Here is a 26,137-nt window from a genome sequence, read left to right on the forward strand (position 1 = left end):
ATGGGCTGTCTAACTTGGGTTTCTGAGACATGGTCCCTCTTTGGTCTGGAGCTCATCCAAGCTGACAAGTTGTCCAGTAACCCTAGGAATCTGCCTAGATTCACCATCACCAGCAATGGAATTACAGGTGTGTGCCATCATGCCAGCTTTCTACACATGGGTTCTAAGTTCTTCCCTATAAGCACTCTGCCTGCTGAGCCATCTTCCCACCTTGTTCATGAACAATTTTAAGAAGATTTTCTTTTCAAGGAATAAGACCATGGACTCCAAAGAGGGAAGAGAGCAGATGCTTTTATAGGGAAAATGTGAGTTAAGTCTACAACTGGATGCATCTAAGCCTCCGTGTGTCAAAACCATAGTAGAATAAATCCTGGGGAAAGTGTCTCCGACACACACTACAGGTGGAGCTCATGTTAGCAGTCACTTAGAACATGGAGCAGGGTGGTGTCGATAGAGTCCTGAGAGACTGGCCTAAGCTCTGAATATGGGCTACATGACCTTCTGATAGTCCCAGTTAATTATCATAAATAATTAGATGGACTTTTTATGTGGACATTATACAAAATTCAAATTTACTGTGATTTTTCTTGCAAGTAATTCTCTACATAAGTAACTTCTTATCTGAGGAAAATTTTAGATAATATATGGAAACATAAAGATGGGTACTCTTACCAAAAATGTTAACTACTTCTTTTACTCCCTTGGGAGTCTTTTTTGCCAGGTGCTAAGTTAGATATACAAGTGAGATATTGTCAAGAAAATACTTTTTGCAAGGGAGGAAGCCAAAGGAAAAAAAATAACTAAAGGGCACTAAAATGACTACAGCAAAAGACATGAGAGGTGTTAATGGTGGCACATAGGACACTGATGCCCGAGAATCATGAGTTTGTGAACAGCATGAGCTACAAACCAAGACCCTGGACAAGGAGGACCTACTACTATTGCCTTGCTTGGTGGACATATAGTTAACTTGTCTTCTAAATGTTTACTTTTATACCCACAGACAAGTGGACAAAGACTGCTCCCAGCCTTGGTCAGAGCAGCCTATTTTTGAAGAGGGCAGTGGCTGCTAATACAGAGGCTCTTACCTGATCAAAACAAAAATAAGATTGACTATTGAGAGCTTAGCCCTAGCTGAAGCATCTTCCAAAGTCCAGAGACCACCACGTAAGAGGGGTGGATAGAATGTAAGAGAAATGCAATAAAATTCTACTTCTGGACACGGCGTGCTGTTGCAATCATGAACACACGACTCCTCTAACTATCTGCACAAGAATGTGCCCTTTAGTATTTCATCAAAAAATGCAGAAGAGGATCACTAGGCCCTACTTTTTGTGCCTATTATTAAGTTGCCTATGGATTAGTAAATGACCTTCTCCATATTCCTATAAGGAATATTATTTAAACTCAGTTTCTCTCCTCCTCTCCCCAAAACACGAGCGTACACGCATGCACGTGCATGCACACACGCACACGCACACACACAAACACACACACACACACACACACACAGAGAGAGAGAGAGAGAGAGAGAGAGAGAGAGAACCATGAATCTAAGATGAGGACAAGTTAGGAAGAAAAGTGGGAAATCTGCAAGGGCTAGGGAATATAGAGGGTAATGAGGAGTTAATATACTTATGCGTAGGGTTATGAAGTGGTTAAAACTTAACATTTTGATTCTAAACCCACCAATCCATACCAATAAAGAACAACCTGTATGGTATGTTGTACAGAAGTAATAATGAATTAATCAGAAAGGCAATCTCATGCTTTGGATTTAAGGTAATCATTTACAGAAACACAGAAAGGAAATCTTGTCCTACTTCAAGACAAAATTTAATGTGGTAACAAAATAATGGCCTTGGTTTGGAAGTGTATCCCAAATAATTATGTGTTAACAACTCGACCACCAAATTGCGGACCTACAATAGAACTTCTAGAAAAAAAAATGCCAATATAAAGTTAAGTCATCAGAGAGGAAATGCCTCTTTCTCTTTCATTGCTTACCCAGTATTGTAGGGTAAACTCTCGGCCTACACTATGATGCCTTGTGCTGTCTCACTCCTCAAATACCAGACCTAGACACCTATGTGCCCAAACCTCTGAAACTGTGAGCTCTCAAACACCTGTATCCCCTTTAAGATGCTTACGCTGGTAACTCGTCACAGAACCAAAAAAAACGGAGTGATCAACTCTTTTTAAGCTCCACTTAGATAATTTATCCAGGACTTTACAAAGACTCTTTCAACGAATCTTCACCCAACTCTAACGACAAAGACAAAGAGTTGAAGTGTAGATCCCTTGTGCAATTTGACCCACATTCACGGAACAACATAGCACTGGTAACCTGGGGAAGTGTAAAAAAGTGTAAGATGTTTAGAATAGTAAGATGGGAGAACATGTCAGGAGTTTGCCGTGGTGGAGTGCATTGTGGGTAACAAGACAGGAGAAAGTGTGTCTGGCCCAAGGCAGTGAGCAAGGAATGATCTAGGCACATGAATTCACATTACCAAGGCTTCTTGGTGGTTTGGGTTGAAGATTAGCAGTGAAAGAATTCCAGGAGGTTTTCAGTGTATTTCAAATGTACAGCAGAGTGAGGATAAGCATAAGGGAGCCTCAGACTTGGAAATAATGAAGTTGTGACTTTTCTCAGATAAACTCAACAAACTAGCCTGGCAAAGGATGATTGTGGCAACCTGATTGATTGATGGAAGATTCAGGCTGTGGGAGAAAGTCATAGAAGTCTCTGGTTTGGCACAGAGTAATCACCTTGAGAGATTAGAAGTCACCTTGGTTCTACAAGAGGACTAAGGATAGAAGAGGTAGTGTAGGATCTGGCAAGAGGGGAGGTATTGTTTCAAGGAGAGTCAGGAAGGAAGACTCCAGGGCGGAAGCTGTGAGGGAGAATTAGCAGGTGTAGCCTGCAGGGATGTGACATTGTCAGGAAAAGGCAAACCAGCAGTGAGAGTGAAAATTCTTAGAGCAGAGAATGCTGCAGAGGAATTGAGAAGCTGAGAAGGATCAATTCTGTGCATAAGCAAATTCTATGGAGGGGGGAATCCTAGAGCCTGAGGCCCTGAGGTGATACTTCAGTAAGCACTAAGGTGATAGGAGTGTCTCTGAGCAAGGGAGAGAGCTCTGAAGCAGCTGTGTTCTTTAAGCAATAGTTTGGGAGCCATTAGCGAACTGAGGTCAAACTTGAAGACTTTCATAGTAAAAGGGAACAGATTGACCTGGACTAAACAAGAGGAACGAGGGTGTCTGTTTTACCTCCTGACCAGTGAGAGAAGATGGGATGCCTAGGGAAAGAGAAGGGCCAGGAGGTAACTGTGTGGGAGGCTATGCCGTGGCTATGGGGACTCTGGGAGGCTATACAGAGGCTGTGGCAACTCTGTGGGAGGTTAGGCAAAGGCTGTGGAGACTCTGTGGGAGGGTATGCAGAGGCTGTGGAGTTTCTGTGGGAGGGTATGCAGAGGCTGTGGAGTCTCTGTGGGAGGGTATGCAGAGGCTGTGGAGTCTCTGTGGGAGGCTAGGCAGAGGCTGTGGAGTCTCTGTGGGAGTCTAGGCAGAGGCTGTGGAGTCTCTGTGGGAGGCTAGGCAGAGGCTGTGGAGTCTCTGTGGGAGGGTATGCAGAGCCTGTGGAGACTATGGGAGGGTGTGCAGAGGCTGTGGAGACTCTGTGGGAGGCTGTGCAGAGGCTGAGGAGACTCTGTGGGAGGCTAGACAGAGGCTGTGGGAACTCTGGGAGGAAGTAGAGACTAGGAAATGCTGTGAGGGAGCCTGTATTTGGAAATAAAGTCAAGATTCTAGAATATTTTGCTAAAGATGTAATAGTTACACAAGTGTAAAGAACCAAGAGTCTAGGGGAGGGGCTTGCTATGGTGCTAAAGTTGATGGGGCTCACATCCATGTTGAAGTGTAATCCCATTTGAGAAGACTCTGAGTACATAATCTAAGTATGAATGACCTTTGGAAGCAGGACCCTAGATGAGGTTATTTAACCACAAAGTAGTGTTAAAATCTTCTAGAGCTGGGGTGTTTGTTTGTTTTTGTTTTTTAGAATAAAAAGAGAGGCAAGAACTATGACATCCCATATCACCAGGCAAGAGGTTGTGTCACCTTGGGTCTACGCAGACTCCCTCCAAGCAAGAGATCAGAGCAGATGCAACTGCCCAGTCTTGAGTTTTCCAGTCTAAGACCAAACAATGTGTCTTAGCTTTTTGCTGTGACAAAACACCAAGACCAAAGCAACTTGAGGAGGAAAGGGTTTATTTGGCATATACTTCCAAATCATTGCTCATCGGCAAAGGAGATCAGGACAGGAATTCAAACAGGGCAGGAACCTGGAGGCAGAAACTGAAGCAGAGGCAATCGAGGAGTGTTGCTTACAGGTTTGCTTCCTGTGGTTTGCTCAGTCTGCTTTCTTATAGAACCCAGGACTACCAGCATAGGGGTGGTCCCAACCCATAATGGATTATGCCCTTCCATCTGCATCACTAATTAAGAAAATGCCTTACAAACTTGCGTACTGCCTGATTTTATGGAGACATTTTCTCAACTGAGGCTCCTTCCTCTCTGATGACACTAGCTTGTGTCAAATTAAAAATAAAACTAGCCAGTGCACTGAGCAAACCTTTCTTCCTTAGAAATGACCTAGTCTATGCTATTCAGCTATAGAAAGGGAAACGTGAATCAGGACACGAAGGGAATCGTTGGGCCAGTAGTACAGTGTGGTAGAAAGAAAGAGAATTGGGACCCAAGGGTCCTGAGAAAACTGGTATAAAAAAGAAAGAAAGTGACTTGAATTTGAGCAGAGGGCTGAAAGGGAGGGACAGGTCCCTTAGAGCCTTTCTTGCAGTGAAGCTGGAAATAGAAAGCAGGAGAAGACTCTGCCCCTCGAGAACATTCAAATTTGTTACCACATTCCAAAACAGGTTCCCTGCACTTAATAACAGGAGGAGCTCACAGGACTGAAATGTGATGCAGTCTTCTCAGTTCTCAAAATGCCCGAGAGGCAATGATGGGAATGCGAGAGATGGCTACCACTCAAAGCCATGAATAGCAGGAGCTAAAATGTCACAAAAAGCCATCACAGTCTGCTGCTGACAGCCTGTTCCCTTCTACTCTTCAAAAAGAGGAACCCCCCGTGCCATGGATGCCTTGACCAATTGCCTTTTTCCAAAAAAGGCAAGAATTTTGCACAAATATTCAACTCGTTTGGTTCTAAATCATCCAAGTGTTGGCAGTCAGTTCCACGGTCCACCAGGAGCACGGGAGGAGGAGAGATTAATGGCGCTCTCTCTAAAGAAAAACATGTCTCAGCACTGTTTCATCTGGATGACAGTGGTCTGGGATGCTGTTAGGGGAGGGAGGAAACTCCCCATGCTGAAAATGAAAAGAAATATTCCAGGAAAAAGGAAAAGGTCAAGGGCTGCCTTATCTTTTTACTACGTGGGGCCTCCGTTGAGCAAGGAAAACTAGAAATACATAGATAGCCGCGTCTTGCATCTCCTTGTCCCAATTAGGTTTCTCCTTTACTACTTCTAACTCAGAAAGAGCAAGGACAACCAAAGGAGTTCCAGCATCAGCTCTTGGCAGTGAGTGTCCACTGAGTCCCTGGCTGGTGAGTGTCCATTGAATCCTTTGCTGGTGAGTGTCCATTGAGTCCCTGGCTGGCGAGTGTCCACTGAGTCCCTGGCTGGCGAGTGTCCACTGAGTTCCTGGTTGGTGAGTGTCCATTTGGCCCTTGGCTGGTGAGAGTCAGTTGTCTCATCCCAGCTTTGGTATCAACAGAGGGATAAAGAGAAGCACGACCCTGAGTCTCAGCTTGTGATTTAACCGACACCTGGTTTTGTCTGCTCCGTGTGGATCCGCCTTCGAAAGGGAGCCTAGACAAAGCTTTCCTCCTTTAAATTACAGGAATGCATAGTAGATGTCTGATGATTACAAAGAGTGACTGGAGGGTGGAAAGCACTGGAAATCATTTCCTGTCATAATCGCCTCACATCGCTTTGCATCTCTGGTATAGATCGCCTGGGAAATAATTTTAAAGCATTTAAAGTATCTCCTACGTTATAGTATGAGCTATTGGGTTTCTATGGCTTGAAGGAGCGATGAGGCTGCAGCTTCAGGAACTTATAGCAAAGCACAAGAATGCTGGGGTCTAAAAGAACACAGCTGATTGGAGGCCAAAGCAGGGATGCGGGATTCCTCCACATCCAGCCTGAAGCGAGGAAAGAGCCCGCTGTCAGAGGGAGCGGTACTTTCCTCCCTGTGTTTTTCTCCACATCTTTGTCTTCTGTTCTCTTTGTTCCTGTTGGCTTACTAATTAGCTGTGATTTTTTTTTCAATTCTCCTTATAGTAGGTTAATTTTGTCTAACTCACCAGCAGGGGTTTCGTAATACATAATTCACAGAGCAATGTCAATGATTAAAATTCTTTCATTAACACAGCACCTTAAAGATAATAAATATGAAGCATTTAGTTTCCAATCTGTGGGTACAGGAAGCTTCATTTTGTGTGTGGGGAAAACAAAAAAAAAAGCTTGCTCAGATGATGGGCACTAGAGTAAAATAAAAAAATAAAAATAAAAGTAAAGAAGACTGAGCTTTTAGCTGGTGCAAAGACAAACAAATCAAAGAGTACTTACTTATTTTAAGCCCTTTAATTCTGCAGGGGCTTTCAGAGAAAGAATTATAGAAATTACACAGCCAGGAAATTCTTGTCCCGTCTTTTTGAAGAGCCACTTTGTAGTGTCAAGGCTAGCTCTCTCAACTGAGGGTGGACACGTCTTGCACAGAAAGTCCTGGCATGGTCAAAGTTGCCCTGGCTTCTGCAGAATGCTTCCCGTTCTGCTCAACAATTTTAGCTGCTTTGACTTGCGATTGTGCAAGAAGAGCAATGCAGTGATTAGATACAGAGGATGGAATTTCATTTAAAGAAAATTTAATAACTCATAGAACATCTGTCCCTCTGAACCCTGTCTTCCACCTACTCACTCACATGTGAGTCTTAGATTTCAGTGTAAGTGCAAGCTCTCTCTGCTTCCATGTACCAATAATAATAATAATAATCACAGACGCCTTGGCAACAGCAGTCAGGAAAACTGAATCCGAACCTGATCACTAAATGTGATTTTACTTAGAGCCTTTTCTCTCACTAGTGTGTTTGTGTGTATATGTGTTCTATGTGTGTGTCTCTGAGTGTATGTCTGTGTATTGTGTGTCTGTGCACGTGTGTCTGTGTGTCCTATGTGTATGTCTGTGAATATGTGTGTATGTGTGTGTCTGCATTTGAGTATGTGTGTCTGTGGTTGTGTGTGTATGTGTGTGTGTTTGTGAGTGTGTGTGTGTATGTGTGTGTTTTATGTGTGTGTGTCTCTGAGTGCGTGTCTGTGCGCGTGTGTCTGTGTGTCCTGTGTGTATGTCTGTGAATATGTGTGTGAGTATGTGTGTGTCTGCATTTGTGTATGTCTGTGGTTGTGTGTGTATGTGTGTGTGTGTGTGTGTGTGTGTGTGAGAGAGAGAGAGAGAGAGAGAGAGAGAGAGAGAGAGAGAGAGAATTTCTTCCTTTCTCTGCTCCAAAGATGGATTAGATTATTTTGGGTTTAGATATTTTTGAAGAAATGAATATATGTATTTTTGGTAGTAATTACATATAGCACTAGCTAATTTAGAAAATCCTTCAGCAGTAAAGATATAAGTTGATACTAACTTTGCACAGAGAAAGCTTAAAGTTCAAAGAAACATAAGTAGAATTAAAAACCACAAAATTTCTACCCTGTCCAAAGGTTATGGCTCAGATTTAACAAGCAGCCTCAACATAATGCATTTTCTACTCTCAGCTATGGTTCTAATAGGTTTGTCTCCAGAACCAAAACACAGCATCAGACTTAGCCCTCAATTGGCATTTTGAGCTTAAGAGACATGGAGCAAGGTTACCGAAGGGGTCTCTCAATATGTCATCCACTCCAATAAATAGCCTGTTCCCTCCAGAAGCAGGTCAGTGGTAGGCCAGTCAAAGGAAATGCTCATAGGCTTGTCCCTGCTCTAATCTGCCTGTGGCTAATTTAAAATATTTTCTATTTTTAGTGGACGGTATATCCCAACGCTCTCATAAGATCAAATAATTACTCCCATTTTTTTTAAAAAAGGGAGCAGCACATGGCCCTCGGAAAGCCAGCCACTGAGCAAGCGACTAAGGCTAATACAGAATAGTGCCAGGCGAAAGTTGCCACTGGTCAACTGGCACGCAGGAAAATAGTAATGAGTGTTTCTATTTTTAAAAATGGTAGAGAAGCTTTAATTTCACACATATAAACCAAAAAGAATTGATTTTTCCCCCCTTGTTTCCACTTACAGATTAAAGTCTGGGTACCTTGCCAAGCTCAGTCAACTGATTTCTGTTAAAGATAATTGATGAAGTGGGTGCAGAAATACTAGGACCCAAAACTACTGGACAGTAGATCCATATGTCTCAAATGACTCATGTGTCTTATATGGATGCATTGAATCTCAGTATGGGAATCTGAATTTGCAGTGTCCCAGTGCTACATAAAAGAGGACAGGACAGGACACAGGGCTCTGAGTCAGTGGATAAAGTACTAGTCACATTAGCATGAGGCCACACACATTGAATTCCCAGAGCCCATGCAAAGCCAGATGTACTGCCACACTTCTGTAGTCTGCACACTTGCAGAGAGATGGGAAGCTGAAAAGTTGGAGAATCCAGGAAAGCTCAGTAGCTCTGGGATGAGGGGGCTTGTAGTACACAACCCTTAAGAACAAAAAAGCCTGCAGCAGGCAAAGCTAAAGGGAGGACAGACACCGAGGCTGCTCTCTGAAATTCACAGGCACACTGTGTTACATAACCCCTCACCCAATTACTCACATAGTACACACATATAAACAGCTAATTAGCCAAGCCAAACGAGAAGCTTTTATGCAAAATCAATGTCCTCTCCTGGTATCTTCTACTCTTCCCAGGGAGTTCATGAATCTTTCTAGACTATGTGTCAATCAAGTGCTCAGAATATCAAGGGAGTAGTTAACTCCCCCAGCACAGATGAGCTTGATCTCGATGCGAGATCTCCATTTGGGTGTTTATGTATACCGACCTCTAAGGAAGAAACTCATATTTTCATTGGCCGTTTATTCAAATTGTGTTTCTGTGAAACATCTAGTTTAGAGAAAAGACTTTGCATTTGATTTTGGCATTGGAAATTGGGGTTTAAAACCAAAGAACATGACCTAGTAGGAGGCTTGCCCTGGTGGATGTGTTGACAAGAAACCTTATTGAGACAAAAGAAGGGGCATAGAAGACCTGTGCTACAGAAAGAGGGTACTGGTTCGACTTATGCATGGTGGCTGCACTCGGATATTAGGAAAGCAGAGTCAACAGAACTTGCAGGTGGAATGAGGAACTCCACTAAAATGTAAGCTGCGCTGTGGCATACACGCCTGGACAACAGCAACTCAACCCCAGGCTTACACAGAGCCTGGACTATAACCTCTCTCTGATGCAGTCTCCAAGAGTCTCACCAAGAACTAGAAGGATGAATGAAGAGTAAGGAGAACACTTTCAGAGGCCTTGCTGGAGAGAAACTTGAAATGAGCCGATCAACTCTGCAAGCACCAAGTTTGAGGCGTCTATTAGCTATCCAAGTGCGGAGTGTGCACAGACAGCAGGCCGGGTAAGTATGGAGATGAGAGAAAGATGGGTGGAGACTTGACAACTTTTTAGAAAACAGATAAAATTTAAAGCTGGAGGTAAATGAGACCAGCCAGGCTTTGAGGACCTATGAGTTTAGAGTCAGGAAAGCTAACTCAGAAGCATGAGGAGGAAGGAACTTGAACAGAATGGTGATGTTAATGCATCATGTTGCTGTTCATGAAGACATCACGGGAGCTCATACAAGTTCACTGTGAGCATCTACAGAATAGAGGTGAACGGCCACTCTGATCAGAAGAGTGTTGGTACATCACTGTGAATTAACAGAGGAAGTAGCTGACACTACCACATAGAATGGTAGAGCGCAAGCAGACAGCACATGGACACCTGAGGATGAAGAAGCCAAACACTCTATTCCAAATATACTCCAAAAAGGTTCTTACATCTCCCAGGTTATTCACACTACACTGAAAGTGTATGCCTGGAGAGATGGTTAATCAAACTCAAATGCACATAAAAATTTGGAATAACAAATAACAAAATAGACAACCATCTGGGCAAAATATGTTCATTAGAAGATTAAATACGATAGTAAAATGTTCAACAAACATCAAACTGTAATAAATAGGTAGGTAACTTATAATTTATTTAGAACTGGCACATTGCGCACAATTAAAATGTTCAGTAGAAAAATTATGTGCTTAAGCTTTCAAGAGTATGAGATGGTGTCATAAAATGTCATACAGTGTGTGATACAATATTTTGTAGCTATAAAAGGTATTATAGTGCCTGGGACGATAGTTCGGTGGGTACAGTGCTTTTCATGCGTGTGTGAGGACCTGAGTTCAGAATGCACCTAAAACTGGGTGTGACGGCAAGTGTCTGCAACCCAAGTGCTCCAGTGGTTAAATGGAAGGATGAGACAGTAGATTCTCCAGTAGTTCCTGGGCCAGCCAGCTGAGGCACACATCCACAAACAGTAAGAGACCTTGTCTGAAACAAGATGGAAAGCGGGGGTGGACACTCAGGATTGTCCACTGACCTCCAAACGTGTATTCCGGCACTCGCACACATGAACAGACACACACATCCTACACACACATAAGGTGGAGGTAAACAGTGGGAATTAAAGATTTATATGGTAGTATATATTGTCTGAAATCATATAAGACTGATAAATGTGTGTATTCATCTGTATTTAAAGAAAGAGTGAGAGATTAAAGGAGCATGTCCAAATGTCAGTAGAGTTTTCCTGTCCATGAAGATTTTCTTCAATTTTCTTTTCTTTCCATTATGTTGAATTTCTTATTTTTTCTCAAACATCACTATATTGCTTATAAGATGAAAAATAAGTAAATTTTGAATTATAACAAAAATAATTTATTAAGTCTGTATCAGTATATAGACATTATACATAAAATTTCACAAATGTTAAGATTTAATTCTTGGTCAAGGCGCCACCTGATCCCAGTACATCTATGGCAGCTGAGGGGAGTAGAGTCTACAAGGGTGAGTCTCATGAGATCTGCTTTTGCACCTATATCAAATCTAATAAGAACATTTTATATTCTACATTCCTTAGTCTCTCTTGTGGACTACCTTAATATTCTACATTCCAAGAGTTCCAAGTGTCCTCTCTTTCTAAAGAACATATCAATAAAAGAAATTATTTTGCAGGGGCTACAGAGAAGCTCATGGGTTAAGAGTGAGCACAGTTTTCCAAAGGACCATAACTATGCTTCCAACACTCAAAGCAGGAATTCACAACCATTTGTAACTCTTAACTCCAAAGGATCTGACTCCCTCCTCGGGCCTCTGTGCACAATGTGCTCATTGCACACATCCCCACACAAAAATACACATAACTAAAGAAAAATGATCATTGCAAGTAATTTTACAAAAACAAGTTGTGAGGAATTTTAGGGGAACATATGGGTTGGAAGGAGGAAGGGAGAGAGAGAAAGAATAAGTAGCTGTGTTTATATAAGGATCTGGGATGTGTGTGTATGTGAGTCTAGAGATAAACATTAGGTATCTTCTTCTCCTGTTGTTATCCTTTTTATGAAGCTTGCCATTTTGTCTTGACAGGTCAGTGAGACCCCAGGATCCACATTTCTATTTCCCTGGCACTATGTTATATAAGTTATAGGTGACACCAGTAGACGGGACTTCTCTTCCTAGGCTGGAGATCCAAATGTAGGTTCTCACGCAGTGAGTCATTTATCCATTGATTGATCTTGCCAGGCCCTAAAGAAAAGATTTGTAAGACATTTGATTTGGATTAGAGAATTGGCTCAGTAGTTAGGGGCATTTATTGCTCTTACAGAGGACCTGTGTTCAATTCTCAGCACCCACATGGTGGCTCACAACTGTCTATAAATCCATTTCCAGGGATTATTATTCTCTCTTCTGTACTCCATAGGCATCAGGCACACACATGTAGGCAGGCAGAACAATCATATACATAGTATAAATAAAACTACTTTTAGATGATTCAACCGCCTTAAAGGAGAAGGCTAAAGCATCCATCCTCTGAGCCCTATGACATCAACAAATAGTGCTAAGTATCAGCTCACTCCAGGCTCAAACAGATTTCCCAACTTTCATGCATAATGGAATCTGATTCCCTCATTTCTCCAAATTACCCACGATTCTAGTGGGGCTAATGGATTGTTTTCCTTACAACAAAGGCCTATTATAAGCTATTAACAGAATCAGTTTTAAACAAATGCATAGCTGGTTCTTTGTCTTTTAGTTGTGTGATTTGATTAGTATAAAAGAGGCTGAAAAACAGAGAGAATGGTGTTGTCCTAACAGCATTTCATAATGTTTAAAGCTACGTTATAAATGCTATATTAAGCCTCTATAGACTCCACATCCTATGTATTTGATATATTTTTTAATTTAACTTGTGTGTAGCAGGTTACACACTGTGTGGATGGGAGGGATGTGGATGCCTGTGTGTGTGCCCATGCTTCTGCAAGCCAGGAAACAATGTCTGTTGCCTTCCTCAGTCTCTCTCCACATTATTTTTAAGGAAGGTTTCTTGCTGAACCTGGAGATCAACAGTTTGGCTTTGCTGGATGGATAGCCAGTGAGTTCCAGCAGCCTGTCTCCAGTGTTTTACATGTGTATTGGGGTGTCTTAAGATAATGTGAATGGTTAATTAGCATTTCATTGAATAAATTCACTAGAATCTGTTTTTAAAATCCCATGCTGAGCATGTAGATAATTTTGAATTTTCATCCCCTGAGAACAAAGCTACCCAAAACATCCTTGCAGACAGAAATTTATACAAGAGCCTGGTTATACAATCTGGCCACACAGCATCACATATTGCTGAAACTATAAAAGCGTGTGTAAACATCAGTTGTCTTTCCCCAGAGTGGTTTCTCCTAAATATCTAATTTCGTTGTTAGCAGAGAAACTAATGTTTTTCTGGCAACTGTGGTAGGTGAGAGTGATCAAGATGGCTTGGGGGGTAAAGGTAATTGCCTCCAAGTTTAAGGACCTGAGTTCAGTCCCTGAGATACACAGAGTGAAACAGAGAACCAACTCTCATATTTTGTCCTCTTGGCACAGAATACACACACACACACACACACACACGCACGCACGCATGCACGCACGCACGCACACACACACACACACACTAAATGATAATGATAATAATAACAATAATTTTATGAAATGCATAATAGGTAGTAGTGGATGATTTTTTTTAGCAACAAATCTTTACACTAATCTTGTTGAATGCATCCCATCCTGCCCATTTTTACAAAAAAGAAATGATGATAAAATTCTAGCAGGTTAAAATAACTCTGCCAAGGTCACATAGCTAGGAGACAGAAGAAAAAAGGAAAGAAGGAAGGAAGGAAGAAAAAAAGAGGAAGAAAGCTTAAAAATTAACCTTGAGGCTGAGTCCAAGATCAAGACTCTCTTAATACAAGTCAGGTGCAGGCTTATATTCCTTGTGGACTGAATTTCACTGCTTTCAGAACAGTGAAAACCTAGCTTGATAAAAAGCACGCTATCAAACAAATACCTGAATGAAAAGCCCCATCTGAAAAATTAGTTTTGCTGTTTATTCATTTATTTGGAATTCAATGTCCTGGTCCCTGCATTGTCTTTGTGTTCTCCTTGGTTTTCCTGTTCCCCTGAGGCATCTATGTCCCTTTGCTCCACTTCTTTCTGACTCTGCACTTGTGTCTCCCTGACACAGCCATGACTCTCACTGTCCGCCAGGGATGAATGGTACCCCACATCACATTCCAGACAACCTTGGCATTCCGATTGGCCACACTTCCTTGGCATGGCAGAATCCTACTGGTGGGGAACAAAGATTTTACACACACGACAAAGATTAAATGTGATGAGAGGAAATTAATCTCACCATCCACGGCTCCTTCTTTGGGTGTTTGCTAAGCATGACATCTAGATGGACAGCTCAACTTTGCCATATTATTAGTGTAATGTCCATAACAAAGGCCTCCCTTTTGTAAATCCGAGGGAAAGGAGGTTGAGAAAAAATTTAACTCTAAAAAGAGGACAAGATGTCACTATTTTTTTTCTGCTGTGTCATACTCCATCTTGAAATTTGTGGGCAAATGAATGGAGCTAGAAAATATCATATTGAATGAGGTAACTATATGTATTCACTCATACGTGATTTTTAAATATAAGCAAAAAAAAGCAGCCTAAAATTCACAATCCCAGAGAACCTAGACAACAATGAGGACCCTAAGAGAGACACGCATAGGTCTAATCTACATGGGAAGAAAGAAAAGACAAGATATGAGTAAACTGGGAGAATGGGAACCATGGAAGAGGGTTGAAAGGGAAGGGAAGAGGGAGGGAGGGGAGCAGAGAAAAATGTATAGCTCAATAAAATCAATTAAAAAAAGAAAAAAGAGGACAAGCATATCACTCATTTTTAATTGATATAATATTTCATGATAAATTTTGTTATTGAGACATGAAAAATTTTATTAATGGACTTTTTAACCCCTTCAGCACTTGACTCTTATGTATACTTTGTGTTTCTCTGCTTGTGTTTTTGAATGAAGATGTTTTCTTGGGACCCTTTACCCACTTTCCCTTGCCTTAGATTACAAATATCGCCCAACATATCTGAAAGTCTCTTGCCAAACTTCCCTTCTATCTCCAACGTTTATTGAGTACTCCCTATCCCAAAGATATTCTAATGCTTTAAAGTTATAAAGATTTATTGGGCATGATGCCACCGAGTATGGTCTTCTAGATGAAGAAGCAGTTCCTTTTCAAGACACATCTCATGCCTCAGCAATTATTTTATGAGCATTTTTTAGCAGTTATAGATCATGAAGGATTTGGTTAGATTTCCTTGGTTGTTTGGTGCTGGCATTTGTCTGTGTCTCTGTCAGTGAATATGCTGGTTATTCTAGCTTGCCACAGTTGGGGGTGGGCTGTTTATGTTTAACTTAAATGTGCACACTACCATGCACTAATACCAATTTAGAGGTATGCTACTGGGTTATCTCAGCAACTGCCATATTCTCTGAGTTGCTAATATAGCAGAATGTGTTTTAATGTGCCATCCCACAAATAGTTTGCTTAACACCACCCTTGCTATCACAAGCTCAAGACTAAGAGCTTCTGGAAACCAACTGGTGCTGATGAGAGCCAGCCCTTTCTGAGTGTACCATACCCACATTCACCTGTTCATCTAAATAGCTTTTTACATGACCAGAGAGGTTGTAAGAAAATAAAGAATCTTTCTCAGTTCCTCACTGTCAGATCCATGTGACTGAAAGGAGTCTTTTGACAGCAGTGTGCATCAGAACCAATAGAGAACTGGGAATATATAGACTTCTGAGCTGTCCAGTTTCAGTCTTCCATAGTTATTGATAGAATACATTCAATTATCCTGAATATGTCAGAAATATGTCCCAGTGTCATAGTGTTCTTCGTTGTCATGTACATTTCAACCTGGGTAATTTTCTTCATTGGCAACCACAGGTTTAATGACATAGACCATGTGTACACCAGGGTGGTAGGAACCAGTTTTAGTTCCCAGAGACCAGTACCAAGGTACAAGTCAGTATGGTTATTCCTCTCAGAAAAGTGACATGCTTTTAGATAGAAATTTCTTTTTCTCTTTTTTTTTCTTTATTTTTCTTAGAAGAATATTTACAAAATTTGTTTGGGTTTTTTGGGGTGTTGTTGTTGTTATTGTTGTTGTTTTGTATCTTAGCCTGGTCAAATTACCTATGAAGATTTGGCTATTCACATACTAGATGACCCAAATATTAAAATTGTATATACACAAATGAATGGCTTATAAAACAATAGGAATAGTTATTTGCTTTTAATTAGATAGTCATTCTTCTAAGAAAAAAATTAAAAAGAAGCTCTTACTTCAGATTGGAAAGCAATGGCACTTCCTCTTTCAGCAGAGTGATAAATCTTACTATTTTCTTTTGAGCACATTTTTCTTACCAACTCTATGGTATTTGCCTGTCATTCATATAATACACCTACCACTGATGTAGGAGCCACCCTTCAACTGTGGCTCCCTGTCTCAAGCTAGTCTCCCAGGGTGGTTGCCTAGGTTGTAGTTAAGCAGGTACCATACGGCCTCTGTTCTAGGGTTCCCAATATAGCCAGTAAAGGTTTGAGTGAGGACAGAGTGTCCATACCAATGGTCAGACTGGGCAGTAGGACCATCTAGTAAGACTTCTGCTTCTCTGCACGGCCTCAAAGATAAAAATGCCTTCTCTACTTCACTGTTAAAAGATGGACCCCAATGCAGGGTGAGATTGAACAATTAGGGCTAAGTGTAACACAGATGTTTGCTTTCTCCGGGGTATATAAACCCCGGAATATTAGATAAGAAGAAACTAAAATTTCTTAAGAACAGTTGGGTGTCTTTCTATATATAAATGTTAACAATGCTATAATGTTTGTGCCTATTTGCTGTTAACTGTCTACCATTTTGAGGGTTGATTAGTTCCTGGGGATCAAACCCAATGCTAGGAAAGAAATTCACCTCGGAGCTCCACCCCATGTTATGCTGTGCCCACTTCTTGTTCAACAGGTGTTTTCAATATTTTTACCCTTAGGAAGTTTGCCTTACAGTTACTGATTTATGGAAGCTTTACACATATGTCAAATTCCACAAAGTTGGCAAGGTGATAATATGGAAAAAATATTTGAGTAACATATATCACAAGGTGTTTAGACCAATGATGAAATAATTAGTGGTTATGGGGGTTTCCTGTGCAAAAAATGCTGTTTCTAAGTGCTTGCGGGTCAATTTCATAACTCCCTGAGGGCATTATATTATAATCTTCATTAAACTAAGGGAAGAGTGGATGAGTAACTCAAATAGAAGTTATAGTAAGCAAGAGTGGTGGTTTGAATAAGAATCGAATGCTTTGTTAATAGGGAGTGACACTGCCTAACAGAGCTTAAGGGGTATAGCCTAGTGGGAGGAAATGTGTCACTGGGCATGGGCTTTTATGTTTCAAATTCTCAAGCTAAGCCCAGTCTCTCTCTCTCTCTCTCTCTCTCTCTCTCTCTCTCTCTCTCTCTCTCTCTCTCTCTCTCTCTCTCTCTCTCTCTCTCTCTCCCCCTCTCACTGCCGCCTGCCAATTCAGGTGTAGAACTCTCAGCTCTCAGCTACCTATCCAGCACCATGTCTGCCATCCTTCCCTCGATGCTGATCCATGCTGATAATGGACTAAACCTCTGAAACTGTAAACCATTACCAATTAAATGTTTTTCTTTCTACGAGTTGGCATGGTTTGTGGTATCTCTTCACAGCAACAGACCATTGACTAAGACAGAAGTTAGTACCAGGGTCTGGAACTCTGCTGTGCCAGGCATAACCATGCTATTTGTTGGTGGAATATGGACTTTGGATTAGTAAAACAGTTTAAGCTGGGCTCAATGGGTCATACTAATAGGACCAGAGAAGACAAAGGTGTTGAGAGCAATGTTGATTATGACAACCCAGCTCATAGATTTCAGAGGAGACTATTAGTCTTTAGACTAGAGATCATTCTTGGGATATGTTGGAGAAGAATGTGGCTGATTTTTGCCCCTGTCTGAAAATTCTCGCTCAAGCTAAATTAGAGTTTAATGGCAATGACTAAGAAGATTTCAAAACAATCTGGTATTGACTGTCTCATGGTTATTAGTGGCCAGTCTTATGCAGATATATAATGAGAAGGAACAAACTGAGCAAGGAAAAATACAAAATGTAGGTTTGAGGAGAAAGGGGGCTCCAGGAAGAGTAATAAAGCTAAGAATCGTGCTCAGGAAGGTAAACAGATTAAAGAAAAGCATGATTGGAATAAAGGGAATGGTGAACTCATGGCAAGATCCCATCCAGCTAAGCTTCCAATTTGCTATGAAAAGGAATTTTAAAAGTTTTGGGGCAAGCATGATGACACATGCCTTTAAGCCTAGCACTCAGAAGGCAGAGGCCGATGATCTCTGAGTTTGAGACCAAATAGTCTACAGAGTGAGTTCCAGGACAGTCAAGCTTAGGCAGTGAAGGAAATCATTGAAAACAGAAAGCTGGTGAAAATGTACTTGAACAAGGGGCCCCAGCAAGCAAAGGACCTTGGCAGCTTCAGCTATGCAATTCTGACAATAGAGCCAAATATACAAGAAAAAGGTTTTAGAATCTTCCTCCATGGCTAAGGAAAGCCACTGAGGTCAGGTGGATGTCAGAAGTGTCCCTGCGTGGAAGCCCAGAGAAGCCATTTTGTGAAACTGTGAGAAGGAAGCCTGGATTTCATTGGAGACCCCATGATTTTGGAGATGCCAGAGTCCTGGGATACACCTCAAGAAGAGCTGCTAACAGAAAGTGAAACCTAAGAGAAAGGAGTGTCTTGTAGTCAATAAGCTGAAAGGGGTTGAAGATCTGAAGAGCACTTTGATGTCAGATGTGGAGAGGCAGAATTTGGAGTTTTCACTGCCAGTTTTAGATCTTGCTTTGTGCCAGTATTTCCTCACTATGCTCCCTTTCCTCCCTTTTGGAATGGTAATATATATCCTGTGCTATTGTGTGTTGGAAGTATGTGATCTGCTTTTTGATTTTGGTTTTATAAAGATTACAGCTAAGAGATTGTCATGAGTCTCAGAAGAGACTTTGAACTTTGGACTTTTAAACAGTGTTGAGACTGTTATAGACTATGGGGACTTTTGAAGTTGGACTGAATCCATTTTTGCATTATGGTATAGCTACAAACATATAGGGGCCAGGGAGTGGAAAGCGGTGGATTGAATAAGAATGTGTCCCCCCGCCCCAGGCTAATAGATTTGAAAGTTTAGTCATTAGAGAATGGCACTACCTGCCAGGAATTAGGAGTTAGTGGCCTTGCTGGAGTAGGTGTGGCCTTATCAGAGAAAATATGCCACTGGCTGGTGGACTTTGCAGTTTCAACTGTTCAAGCCAGGCCCAGTGTCTCTTTCTCTTTCTGCTGCCTGCTAATCCGGATGTAGAACTCTCATGTCTGCCTATCTGCTGCCACACTTCCATCCTCACTGGTAATGGACTTAACCTCTGAAGCTATAAGCCAACCCCAGCTAAATGTTTTCCTTTGCAAGAGTTGTCGCGGCCATGGAGCCTCTTCACTGCTTTAGAACAATGGCAAAGACGGCAAGGGAGAGTCTATGGCAATGAATATGGCTTGGGTCTTGGCCATCTCTACACGCCAAGTTGGTTTCCAAATTAGTAGAGGTAAAATCTTTTAAGAGGTTAGAAAAAAAATTGTTCAAGTATAAAAACTGATGATTCCTGGAAGAAATAAAAATATCATCTCCTACTCCAAAATGAATGGGATTTTTTTTTTTTTTAAATCAGGGGGATGATGTGTAAAATCCACAGCCCAAGTACAAGCTGAACTGGTGGGTAATACACTTGAGGTTGCCCAAGCGTGGCTACACTGACTATTGGTTCATGGCCTCTGAAACCCAGAATCCTCAGTGCCTTCCTCACTATGCTAAGAGACCAACTCTCTGCAACGTTAGAATTCCTGTCTTTGATTTTCTACTTTCTCCTCTGTAACTGCGAGTCACATAGCAGCCACGTTCAAGCTATGGAAATTTAACGAAACGGTATGTAACCATAATTTTTTCATGACATTTGGCAAAGATCCAGGCAAATAAGAACCACTCAAATTAAGATTATCTACCTTGGGTTGGTACAGGATGATGTATGTTGCCCAGCAGTCTATGAGCATTTATGAGAAAAACTGCCCAGTATGGTAACACAAACCTGTAATCTCAGCTCTTGGGAGGTAGAGGCAGGTGGACTATGAGCTTGTAGGCTAGACCAGAAAGAAAGAAAAAACAGAAAGGAAGGAAAGAAGGGAAGAAAAAAAGGAAAATGATGGAAGGAAGGAAGGAAGGGAGGGAGGAAGGGAGGGAGGGAGGGGAAGGAAGAAAGGGGAAGGAAGGAAGGAAGGGACGGACCTTTTCCTGTGAACAGACTGAGGTGACCTGTGAAGAGGGCTTGACCATCTTGATGCTCTTGATCCAGACAACCCTACAAAATCCTGCAAATCAAGAGGTTCAAATCTTCATGTTCACTTTAAGAACACCTGTGCTGAAACTGCCCAAGCTATCAAGAATATACGTATCTGAAAGGCCACCAATTATCTGAGAGATGCTTCTTTAAAGAAGCCGAGTGTGCCCTTCTGGTGGTATGATGGTGGGGTCCAGGTCCACCCAGGCCAGACAGTGGGGCTGGATGCAGAATTGGTTGCCTGAAATGAGCGCTAAATTGTTGCTACCTATGCTTAAGGATGCAGACAGTGATGCTGAACTGAAGGGTTTAGCTGTAGATTCTCTAGTCATTGAATATATCCAGGTGAGCAAAGCACCCAAGGTGGATGGATTAATCTGTACATGTGCTCCCCTGCCACTCTGAGATTGTCCTCACTGAAAAGGAACACATTGTTTCAAAGCCAGAGGAGGAGGAAGGCGCACAGGGGAAAACAATATCCCAGAAGAAACTGAAGAAACAAAAACTTATGGCATGGAAATAAATTCAGCAGAAAATAAATGTAGCCAAAAGTAAAAGAGAGGGGGAATTAAGAGTGAGAAGAAGGAAGTTACAAAGTTGACAAGAAGGAGATATTATGGGGAAAATACATACATATCTCACAAGGTGCTTAGAATGAAGATAGAATAGTTAGCATTATTATTACTAGGAAACAGGCAGTCTGACTATATTCCCCGTCCCCTGCCCACTACCTGCCAAGTGGTCATTGTGAAATGAAGAACTGGTCTAACCTGAAAGCAGGAATGCACTAATCCAATTCTGAGTTAGAAATAAGCCTCTCTGATTATCTCAGAAGTCAAGAAAGTCATTTCCCTTCCATCTTCTACTATAGTTTGTAATTCATAATGGATCAAGATGCAGTCGCCTCCCAAATGCCTTATCAAAGTGTATCAGGTAATGCATAATCCATAGCCTTAAACAAACAAGCAAACAAACAAACAAAAAACCCTCATCCATACGATCTGCTGGATAACTTGTTTCAGGTCCTGGTCATTGATCATCCCTCTGTTCTCTGGAAAGTAGAAGTAAGATGATGGACAGTAACAAAGGGAGAGAGGAGGAGACATTAAATCATATCCAAAAAGAAACAAATGTAAGAAGATATGACAGCAACAATTTGTGAGCCAACAGGGAGGCTTACAACCAGGAAGTGCAGTGAATCAAAATGATCAAATGATTTTATTAGTTTGCTTTTATTAGTTAGATCTATTACCTTTGTTTTTTTCATGATCAGGGGAAAAAAAACAAAGTAATTATCATCAGTTTATCAAGACAGGGCCTCGTGGAACTTGTACCTCACTTGTTCCCTGATTCTGCACTGCAGAGCTGTGCCTGGTGCCCTTGGACTTGAGAGCTCTTGGCCTCCAACTCACCCTCTTGCATAAGTGGGGAGCTGGGATGCATCTCAAGACTCTCAGAAAACTGCTTTACAACATGGAGAGAAAAGTTCAGTGTGTGGCTATTGTATTTAAAAAGCATGGAAGATGGACACTGCTCAAAGCTGAGGTGGGGGGATCTTAATTTATCTTCAAGGCCCAGGCTGTAAGCATGGTGCTGCAATCACAGCAGATCTCCGCCCCACATCACTGCCCTCCTCGGCAAGCCCCTGAACTTTACCTGGTGTAATCACATTCTCTGTGGGAGAGAGGGGATTCGGTTACCCGGAAAGCTAATTCTTGGGCCTGCCCCAAGTGAAGGCGAACAGTCATTATAAATCATTCCAGATTACTGACAGCCACTCTGCCGTGGAAACTCCTGTAGACAGGACTGAGAAAATTTCCCAATGGGGAAAAAAAAATGGTATTCTTTTAAGAAATCTGACATTTGCATACATATGTGAAAAATGATGAGGGAATAAGTGGGGTACAGTTTTCAAAGCTGATAATAAAGAACTGATAGATGCAGAATCATGCTATGTTTGTGTTTACCCTGTAGGAATGCCATACAGTTAACTCAGAGGAAGAAAAGTGAGGGCATTGGTCGCCATTTTAATTTTAATTGGTCTCCTTAATGGGAAGCTGTTCTTTGATGGGAAAGCCCTTTAAGAAGGTCTTGGGATGGGACAGCAGGGGACTTAGCAGGAGCTTAAGTGGTTGAGGGGTAAAAGAAGAGGGAGGAGGAAAAGGAAAGCTGCAGACAGGAAGGCTTTGAGTTTCAATGCTCACCATTAACATCATAAACAGTATTGCTTCATATTTAAATAATAAAATGTGCACCTTGCCCATGCTAAACTCCGTCTTATACTCAGTCTTATTTCAACGTGGTATCCCTTGAGGGATTCCCTGGTATTAGAATTGCCTTTTAGTACCACTTTTTACTTTTTTGTCATGCTGCCGCTCCGTTTTTAACTGCAACAGTGGTTAACGGTAACTGAACCTTCTTATTTGCTAGGGACTAACGTCACCCTTGCCTGAGAGCAAGCAAACCCCCCAGACACAGAGGCACAACTAATCCAAACACACCCTCAAGGAAGTGCACTTTGTTCACATTCCAGAGACCAAACGCTAAAGGCCCTACTCTTCTGACTTGCTAGCTCGCTTTTCTTTACATATTGTGAACAGGCAGACCCAAGTGACATTATTAGCAGGCACCTGGAAAGCCTGACACTCGTGATATTAGAGCCTAGAGACCCTGTACCCTTCAAATCATACTGAGTCTCTTTTCTCTCCTAACATTCCTTCAAGTAAGTTTCTAAGTCAGGGAGAGAAATGCCTAAAGACAAGAGAAGTGTTAGAAAATCATCCTCAATTATACATCTGTAGCCCCCATATGCACTTCACTTAGGAGGCAATGGGCTGACTGCTGATGCCATTTCAATGGTAAGAAATTATATTATGAAAAGAGCTCCCTTTCAACATCATATCTTCCTACCAGCAGCGGGCTCCCAAGCCAGTGTGATGTGGTGTTTGATGATAGGAGCTGGACAGTCAAAGTGCATCAGGAGACAACTCCCTAGGACACGATTCTGCTCTGATCAAGGGTGTTTCAGCCACAAACAACCTTGGAAAGCATGATGGTTCGTTTTGATAGTCAAATGGAAGCAATGATGAGGCAGTGGGGGGTGGAGACACAGGTCTGAAGTTAACAGCTCAAATGCTCTTACAATGGACCAGAATTCAGTTCCCAGCACCCATGCGAGGCAGTTCAGCTCACAACCACTTGTGACTCCAGCTTCAGGGGATCAGATGTCTCTTGATTCCAAGGAACTCATACGCACACACCTACCTACCTATTTACACACAGATACACACACACACACACACACACAACACACCATGGGGGAGGGAGAGAAAGTGAGAGACACAGACGCCTTTTAAAAGTGAGACACATTCCTAGGTGTATCTGTGAGGGTGTTGTCACCAGAGACAATTAATATGTGTTTCAGAAGCAGGAGGGGGGAGTACTTACAGCCTGCCCTGAATCTGGAGAGTACCATCCCACAGATCTTGGTCTAAATAGAACAAGACTAGAAGAAGAGAGAACGGAGCTGGAACCAGTTTGCTCTTACTCTCAGCTTCTTGGCTTTCATGAGTTCAGGGGCAGCAATGTTCCACCAACTCCTTCCCACCAAGGTGCTCTTTCTAACCCTGGAGCCAGCCAGCAGACACTGAACCCAGGGAACAAAATGAATCCTTCTTGATAACATTGGTTGTTTTAGGCGTTCTTCACAGTGATGGGAAAGTAACATTACAGACCAAGGCAGTTGCCATCATACTGCTTGTTAAAGGAGCTCTGGGTTTTGCTTATAGATGGATGCTCACAATTGCGGGGGTGACCTGTGGTCTTCTTCATGTCATATGAAAGAATTGAGGTTCAGGAAAATACTGAGACTATGGCTTTTTTGATGAACGTAGAACTCTTAAATTTCTGACCCAGGAATCTCAAGTTCCTCCCAGCATCCACAAAACTGCAGCAGGATCAACTATGAGCTTACGAAAAGTTAAGATTTTAGACACTTCAAGTTTTGACTAGACCCAATCAGGCGTTCTGGTTCTGTTGTTTATGAGGTCCATGCTGTTAGTAAATTTTTTCAAAACCACCTCAGAATGAAGCCAGCCTTTAAAGTTTAAGGTTTGCACGATATAATTCATTTATTATATACTTTTACTATATACTACATGTGTTGGTACATGCATGCAATAAAGTGTGTCCTCAAAAACTTTTACCAGGTGTGAATCTTGTATAATAAAAATCCTCTAGAATGAAGAACCAAATTCTAGTCTGACTCTATGTGGCTTCAAAAGTCAATAAGCTCAAAAGAAAAAACCCACAGATAGTAGGAGGAAGATGCAATCAGAATAGTACTGTATTTCTCAGCTGCACACAATGTTGAGTTCCTGATGTCCCTGGTTAGTCAATGACTATCCACATTATAACTTGAAGATTTTGATCACTTCAACCATACCCTGATGCCTCTTTACAGTCAGCCTGCAGGCAGGATGGTAGCGTGGAAGTGGACATTGACTCTTCAAGAGAATTGATCCGAAAGTGGCTCCCCACAGGACAAAACTGTCAATGTGTATCCCATTGGCTGGAACTCGAGGGCATGGCCTTGCATCACACAAAGGGGCATAGGAAATCAGCAGGATTTAGCAGAGGAGAAGCCAGGAATCTTTCACATTACTGTAAAAGAATTTAAACATAGAGAATGAAAAAGAAAGTAGAGACTTTCTATGGAGTCTTTTAGGAGATTTAAAAATAGTGTTCTGTATTCTAAAGCTTTTCAAGAAAATTTACTTGTAGTATAAGATCGTATAGTCTGACTACGATCTAGATATATTTTTTCTTCTTTAAGTAAGTGGTAAGCGATGTCCTAGTTTCAACAGTACTCTCCTTTATTTTATTAGAGCAACAATATTCAACAATGTGGGGAAATGCAGAGATGTTATTTAAAACTTATTTGATCCATTGTCCTACAAACAGGAAGGTCCACACCTACACCATTCCATTTTCATGAAAACATCTTTTCGAAGATGTGAAATGGAGAGTCCAGTGAGCTTTTGTATGCCCGACATCCCTCCAGGCCAGGAAATTCTTTCTTGTCGCTAATTTAAATTTGTTATCCTATAGCTTAAGCTCAGTTCCTTTTGGATTTCACTTAGATACAGAAAACAGATGTCTTTTATCCTTGCTCTATTATGCATTCCCACATTTCTACTTTTAGCCGTATCCTCAGCAAACTGAAGAATCCCAGAACCTCTTTCCCCAGGTCTTAAACCTAAACCATGCCACGAGATGCATTGCTGGTCTTAGAAATCACTCCCACTCTCCTGCATTCCAGTTAAGCTCTTCAGGAGATCTTCATAATAGAGCCCAGTTTGATAAGTACCTGTTCAGAAAGCGGCATGTGTATAAAAAAATATCAAATCTATTTTCCAAGAAAATTGCATTCTGTCAACATTTTAAAAATGTTTATCTGTGGCTTTTTCCTTATCTTGCCTGGTGCCACTTTTTTTTTAATTTTATTTTTTTTCTTTTTTTTTTTTATTAAAGATTTCCATCTCCTTCCCCTTCCCTCCCCTCCCTTCCACCCATACCCCCACCACTCCACCCCTCTCCAAGACAAAGAGCCATCAGGGTTCCCTTCACTATGTTAAGTCCAAGGTCCTCCCAGCTCCCCCTAAGTCCAGGAAGGTGAGCAACCAAACTGACAAGGTTCACAGTGAGCCCGTCCATGCTGTAGAGGTCATGTTCATTGCCGTTGTCCTTGGTTTCTCAGTCCTCCTCCACCGTCAGCCACATTCAGAGAGTCCGGTTTGGTCCCCTGTTCCATCAGTCCCATTCCAACTGGACTTGGAGGGTGCCAGAAATGTACAGATCCTATTGCCATACTCATGAATATCTTGCATATCACCATAGAACCTTCACCTGGCATTGGATGGAGAAAATGACAGAGCCCCACAGAGGAGCAC

The 26,137-nt window shown here is 41.7% G+C and overlaps 1 pseudogene; it reads left to right on the forward strand.

The window, feature by feature from the left end:
* Window positions 1–20,709, forward strand: LOC119800699 (annotated as a pseudogene).
* The last annotated feature ends 5,428 nt before the right edge of the window (window positions 20,710–26,137 follow it).

Source organism: Arvicola amphibius, chromosome 14 (genome assembly GCF_903992535.2).
Source record: "Arvicola amphibius chromosome 14, mArvAmp1.2, whole genome shotgun sequence".
Lineage (NCBI taxonomy): Eukaryota > Metazoa > Chordata > Mammalia > Rodentia > Cricetidae > Arvicola > Arvicola amphibius.